Source organism: Equus asinus, chromosome 3, assembly GCF_041296235.1.
Source record: "Equus asinus isolate D_3611 breed Donkey chromosome 3, EquAss-T2T_v2, whole genome shotgun sequence".
In the NCBI taxonomy this organism is placed as follows: domain Eukaryota; kingdom Metazoa; phylum Chordata; class Mammalia; order Perissodactyla; family Equidae; genus Equus; species Equus asinus.
In genome coordinates this window covers 103886427-103894062 of record NC_091792.1, presented here as the reverse complement: position 1 = coordinate 103894062, position 7636 = coordinate 103886427, and positions in this window count along the sequence as shown.

The following is a 7636-nucleotide window of genomic DNA, read 5'->3' as shown; positions in this document are numbered from 1 at the left end:
GTTGTACGGCAACTTACTGTAGCTCCCTATTGTGCAAACTTTCAAGGAGTGATGAAATGAAAATGGCATTACTTCAACTTATTTTTTAACTGGAAATTCTCAGCAGATAATATCTTCAGACTAGAAACTTATTATATTGTCACAACCTTGGTCGATGAAACAAAACCATTGAAGGGATATTTTTGCTTGTAGAAGTTCTTTTTCTACATCTTAAGCATCACGGGTTTAATTTTACACAGTTACTCATGTATATAAGAAACAAAAGCTTCACAAAATAATGCTTAAGCTAATTATATGTGATGCATTATAGTATTATCTTTTTTTTTCTATCCTATCACATTTAATTCCATGTATTTTTAAATACTAGTTACAACCCACACAATTGATTTTATGGCCTACAATTGCAACGTGACTTGTAGTCTAAAAGTATTTCTCCAGTCTGTTATGACAGAGCCACGCTTTGACAGTCCATTTGGAGTCTACATCCTTATTAGCGCCTTCAAAGATACTTGGAGAGTCGGTAGGGGTAGAATACTTAGAGCAGCTAGGCTCTTTGCACACCCTGCCTATCATCTACATCTTTCCATCTGATTATCAGATCCTGACCTAGTATTGGAAGTCTCTGGGAACTCCATGGGATGAAGCATTTGGGGTTGAGTTGGCACAATAGGTAGGAGGATTTCTGGGCTGTCGACACTCCGGGGGCTAGTAGCTGTCATCAGTCCTACATTTCTGTTAGGTTCCTGGTACAAACTAGGTTGAATATTCTTAAAAATGCATTGTTTCCAGGAGGGCTTAAAATATTGTACTCAACAGACTTAAGATTTACATAGTGTCTTTCTCCCCCAGTCCTTCTTTCCTTGTCCATAGAAAGACTGGCTTTGAACCAATGAGCTCCTGAGTTAGACAATCTTGGGTTTGAATTTTAACTCCACCTGTAAGATCTTCTACCCTAGTTTCCTCATTTATAAAATGAGAATATGAAAATCAACCTCATAGCATTCTTAAAGTTATTAAAATGACTGTGTGAAACCTCAGGCACTGCATCTCACCTAGAATTGGAAACTAACAATAGTACTCTCCTTCTCTTCCCTTGTTGCTTTACCCCCAGAACACATATCATTTTCAAACAGCAGTGGCCACAATCCCTGAGCTAACAAGCAACCCACCAAGGACACTATAGACAAGCAAGAATTGTGCTTTGGCAGAAGCACCATCTAAAACTGTAAAAAAATTTAGCACAATGAATAGAAATTTTGTTTTCCAAAAAACCAAATAAGAAAGCCTGCAAAGTTTGTCAACCACTATGTTTATTAGACTGTAAAGTATACCGAGAACCTGGTGATTGAGAGGCTGTCTTAACTTTCTCTTTAGTAAAAACAATAAGAAATAAACATAGTCTGTAATCACGTCAATTATTTATTTCTTCACTGGGTCAGACACAGCAAGGAGATTGTACCAGTGTCCAGTTTTGTGTGGGTGGCAGCAAAACTTGAAAGCAAAGGAGTCACCAAGCATAAATGGAGTTAGGACTATCCTGACTTAATTATCAACAGTGTTAGCTAATTTGTCTTCTACTAGGTGATTCCAAATTTGGCACCCATCTGTCATAACTGGGTCTCATGATTCTTTAACCTGCTCTACTTCAGAACCTGCAAATGACACACTAGCTCAGTCAGCCACAAGCAGGACCTCGCCTTTGACATCATTAGCTTCAAATGGTGCCACAAGATTACAGATACTGAAAAGCCCTTCTGAGACCACAACCTTTTGTCCTTGTAACTCTTCTACTCTCGAACTTACGCTGAGCATGCTTGAACATGCTGAACATCCCATAGGGACCTGTAAGTCCCTCCAAGAACCCCCCATCACCACCTTTTTTTCAGTGTATCATCCCTTATCCTGTTTCATTCACCTTCCAACTCAGCCTGGACTCGCAAATTACTCTCCACATAGTTTACACGAGGCTAATCCTCATTCTTGCTCACTCCCACTCATTTTCCCTGTTTTTGTCCCTGAACTACAAAATATTGCTGAAGAGATGAAACTGTGTGAATTGGTATCAGTGTAATTTAACGCTTTCTAGTCTTAGGGGAGCTTTCCCTGATATTTTATAATCCTTTTGTTCATTAAAGTCAACTACCTTTGGACTTTCACAAACCGTTCTCCCAAATCCCTGCCATTTCCCTCAAACACCCGGTCCTGTCATTGGCCCTGGCCACTCAGTAGACAACCTGTCATCCTACTTTACTATGATGACCTCTAAACTCACCCCTCTTCATCCTCAAAATCTCTCTGGATCTTCACATTTTTCTTCTTCTACTTTCTTGAAATTGAAGAATATTAACCCCTCCCTGACCTCATTTGCAAAGTATAAAGAGTCAATGAAATTGATTACTTAACCTCAGCTATGGAAGTACAAATTCATGCATGACTTATTTCCTTTACTTTTAACAAGTATTCTTAATTTTAGTTATTTCATTATTTTTTCTTTAATTAGCAATATTTTATATAAAATTTACTTTCCAGCACATTTTACAAATGTGAACTGATTCGATTTTCATAATAATCCTATGAGAACTGTTTTCAAGACTTTAAAAGGAGTAAAAATGTCTAGGTTGGCTGGGCTGGTGGGATGCAGAAAGGAAAATAAATGAAGCAGACACAAGGAGAAAAGCTGCAATGAGAGATTGCATGGTAACAGAAAGAAGAAACTCTATTCCTGATTTTCTGTTTCTCAAATTTCAGTTCCATGTAATAACTGTTGCTATTTCTTGCCCTGGCCATATTTTGACTTCTTTCTTTGCCTTCTGTATGTACTAGGTTTTAATAAATAAAAGTTTTAATTCCCTGTAACCAAACAGTAATACACGCAACACACACACATGCTTTGTATGTCTCTAAAAATATATAAACGCAAGTAAACAGAATCAAGAAGAGTAAAACAAAAAATAAAAGTATTTCTGATGAAAAAACATGTGAGGGTGTAGTGAAAAACATTGGAAAATATACTATGGACAACTTGATTCAAAAATCAAGTTATTGATTCTTTATCCATAATTGTTCTAGGCAAAATCTGTATTGTGAAACCCTATGTGTGACACATTTATTTGTGGTTTATATACTCATCTATCGACTTCCTAAATTTCGCATCCATAAAACTAAAGTCATCACGATGTTTTCATTCTCTAAAAACATCTTCTTATAACATAGACTATTTCCATGAGGAAGTTTCCCCTTTCCCCCTGCTTACTTCTCTTTTGTAAATCTGTCATATCACCATTTCTTCCTGTTACATTATATGATCCTGGTAGCATTTGTTTAACCAGGACAACTTCCATAAATATTTAAGAAACAATTCTAGAAAGTAGAGATGAAAACCTAATTTAAAGAAATTTTTTAAATCCTTTGAAAATTTTCCAAAGCCAATAGTTTTGAATGTTACTTAGTGTAACTTGAAATGATTTTAAATAATTGCAAATTGCTAAAATCATCAGAATATTTACTACAGGTACAACAACAACGGAAGTTACCTAGCATACAGGAGGGAATGTATTGGTTAGATATTAAAGAATGTCAAAAGTTTGGCTTCTATCCAATTTTGCATCTCTTTTAAAACCTGTCATAGAACTTTATAAAAGTCAGGGCTTAGTAAAGATCTACCAAAATGAATATCCACTATATTCTCGTTTTCTTCCATATCCTGAGCCTTTTATTGACTCAGACCCTCCCACATCCCACTTAGTAAACGGTGGATTTGTGCACATAGGGTCATTGCATCACCTTGAGAAGGATTTTAAGAGCATTCCAGTGGAAGGTCCACATATGGCCTTCAGTCCTGCCTCACTCTCCTGCCTCCATCTCTCCCCTCTCCCTGCCTCATGGGTTAAGCTCCAGATATATGAACTGCTGGCTGCTCCCAGTAGACACAATGCTCATTCTAACCTCAATGCCTTTGCTCATCTGGTCATCTCCTTCTGGAATATTTCCCCCATCCTTTAATCTCCCTGTTTACTTTGGAAAGTATCATTCATCCTTTAAGACTCAATTCAAGGGGCATTTCCCACAAAGAGGCTTCTCTGAAGTTCTCTTAGAGTTCAGCCCACTCCTTTGAGAAACAAGGTTAGTTGTCCTATCTCTGGGCTCCTATCATATCCTAGGCATACTCTTCATGGGATTTACCAGGCTGCATCATGATTTTCTGTAGATATATCTGCCTCTCTTATTAGACTGAAAGTTTGGTGGCAGTGGAACACATCTTATACCTTTTTGCATTCCTAGAACCTAACTTGATTCCAAATTCATAAATCTTAACGCAAAAGTTAATAGTTGGAGAAAGGAAGGGAAGAAAAGATTTAAATAGTGAAGAAGTCCATCTGTTAGAAAGATAACTTTAGCATTGACATGAAAGACAGAAGGCATTTTTCATGACTCTTTTACTGTGAGTGATGGAAACACAACTCAAATTGGTTTAAAAAGAAAAGAGACTCAATTGCTATATAACAATAAAATCAATGGATTAGGTAGGGCAAAGCTAGATTCAGGTGCTCAAACAAGGGCTCCAGTAATCCTATGTCTGTGTAGGCCAGTTCCGTGCTTTCCTCTGTGACAGGCAGGCTCTTCTCAAGTAACCGCAAGACTCCAAGTTTCCATCTTACCAGTTTGGCAATCTCAACAAGGAGCAAGAGCCTCTCAATTCCCTTTGTTCCTGCACAAGTGGCTTCGTCACTAAATTGGCCAATCGTAAGTCATTGCTAAATATGCGACTTTATATTTAATCACTCTGAACCCATATTGGCCTGGGCAAGAGCACATGCAGGAAGGAGGGATCAACGCTGCCTTAATGTGACAAACTTCACCTCTTGAGCTCTGAATTGAAGTCATCTTACCTTAATCCCATGGACTGATAAAGGCAGAAGTGAAGATTTCCAGAGGAAATCCAGGGTTCTGTTTTAAGAAGGTGGAAGGGTGGTGCCAGACAGGTAGAAACAGCAGATGCAGTAGAGATCGGATGGGAAAGTTAACTCTGATGCTCAATTGGGTGCTCTTAGACAGAGGGATAAGAGATCTTGGGATCCAGTAAGAAGTTCAGTCATCTTCATTTTCTCCCTTCAGACCAGAACCATTAAACAACAAACTATAGCTGTTAGGAAATGGATGGGGAGGGGGTGGTAGTTTTGTCAGCAAAGCTCTCAAGGCAAACCAGGATAAACCAAAGCCACACCACTCATTTTTGGGGCCACTTGGCAAGGTCAATGCTCAGCATGGAACAGCGACCCTAGATTTTGCAGGTATATGACATTGTATTAGTCAAATCTGAAAGATATAATAAAAATTTGTAGAGTAGAATGGAATTTCGTAAACTGAGCTTCTATTTTAGAGATAACGTCATTGGGTTAGTGATTGCACAGGTGTACATCTTGTGCAAATAAAAGTGGCATTCGTGTTAAAACAGGAAGCAATTTGTTTATAATGGTGGGCTTCATAACACTGGTGCTCTTAAAATTTTCTGAGGCTTCGTATGGGGCTGTCATAAATTAAATAATGAAAAGTGGTACATTATGAAAGAAAAAGAAACCCTTTCTACTTCCTTCCTGAAAGCAAATGATTTTGATTAAACAAGTTCTAGGAGTCACATTATAGATAATTCTACAAATAATAGCTTCATTCTTGACATATGTCATCATTTTGGTTGATACTGTAGATAAGCTGAAATTCTACTTTTCCGCAGTATTCATTCACGTCAAAACTTTGGGTTGGGTCTGGCAATCATTATAGCTAATCCTTTTTACTGTTGGGGCAGCCAGCTGTCAAAGCCCAAGGCAGAGAGAGTCATTTCTTAAATATTTTCCCATAAATGGATTGGGGAGAATTTTACTCTTATTCCCATTTTATACGGGAAGTAATTGAAATTAAAATTTCAAACAAACAATGAATTTTTAAAATCTATTCAAAGATCGCCAGAGAATAAAGATGTACCCTCCTTTCAAAATTCCTGATGCTGAAAATGTAAAAGATAAATTAAAAAATGTTTCCTTGAAAAATTTTTTTTTCCTGTTTACATAAGGATTCACCATAGAGTGTTTCTGTTTAGGTAAGTGTCTTAATCAGTTCCGGCTACTATAACAATATACCATACACCGGGTGATTTAAATAACAAGTTAAATTCTAGAGGCTGGGAAATCCAAGATGAAGGTGTCTGCACATTCAGTATCTGGTGACAACCCTCTTCCTGGATTGCAGATAGTCGCCCTCTTGCTGCTTCTTCACATGGCAGAGAGAGAGAAGCAGCTCTCTGGGTGCCTCTTCTGATAGAGGCACTAATCCCATTATGAGGACCCCCCTCACGACCTTATGTAAACCTAATTGCCTCCCAAAGGCCCCATCACCTAATACCATCTCAATGGGGTACAGGGCTCAAATGTATGAATTCTGGGGAGACACAAATATTTATCTATAATAACAAGGTTTTAAAACACTACTTCTATTTTGTTTCTTTAGCAAATATTACGTAGTATTTAACATGTGCTGCTGTTTTACAAATGTTAATGCACCTAATACTCATAATAACCCTGTGAAGTGGGCACTTTTATTAGCTCTCTTTTACAGAGGGAAAACAAGAGCAGAGAGAGATTAAATAAATTGCCGGTGGTCAGATGGTCATGCGGCAAGTAAGCGTGTGGCTGAGATTTCAGTCCTGCCAGTCTTCCCAAACTCTCTGTTCCTGAGGCTTCTTGTTCTTAAGGTGGACCCACCTCCTCTTCTCTCAGCACTGGCCCAACATCACACACATCCCTGAGGCCTGCATCTACCCTGGAGAACCAACTTCAACCAACTACAGTTTAATCCAAAAAGGGATATTGAAGCCGATGGTGGAAAGTGATTTACCTAGTGAGAAGGCTCCAGCTACACAGATTTTGAAATGCTTGATTGCCATTCTTAGAGAACTAAAGCACGTTGATAGTTATTTCTCAAGAGAGAATCAATCCCAGGAGGCAGGAAATTCAGACCATGTGGAGTGGAAAATGCCAGGAATCTGGTATTTATACATTTCAAAAAACACTTCTGTTTGCTGCTTAGAGGAGTAAAGGCAAGAGTTGCCAGGTATTGGCTCTCTGGTGGCTATGATTCTTTCTGTCCATGGACAGTACTAGAAAGGTGGGCCTCCTGACCCAACACCGCCTCTCACAGTTCCAGAATGAGTGTCATGAATGAAAACACAGCCTCTTATACAATAAAAAGTTGCTGCTCCAAGAATTGCTAGAGTTTGGGAAGTCTCAGAATTTCAAAGAAAGTAAGGATGAAAGAGTACAGCACTGTGTCCTAAAATAAACAGTAACCTGTGGCCGTGGTTGGTCCCCTCACCCTACCACCCATCCCAACGCAGAAAAACGTGGCACTAAGTGTGATTTATTTGAGATCATAAAACACTAGGAACAAGACACATGTTCTTACATGTAATCTGAGATGACAGATGTATTTTTAAAGAGTGAGCTTATTTCATAAATGAATAAAATCTGCAAAACCCAAATGAAAGAGAAAAGAGGATCGATAGGCTGCCATTCTCGCCTCAACTTTTTCAATCTCAGCAACTGAGATGTCTTTAAGAAAAGTAACCGTCTTCCTTAAAGATGTG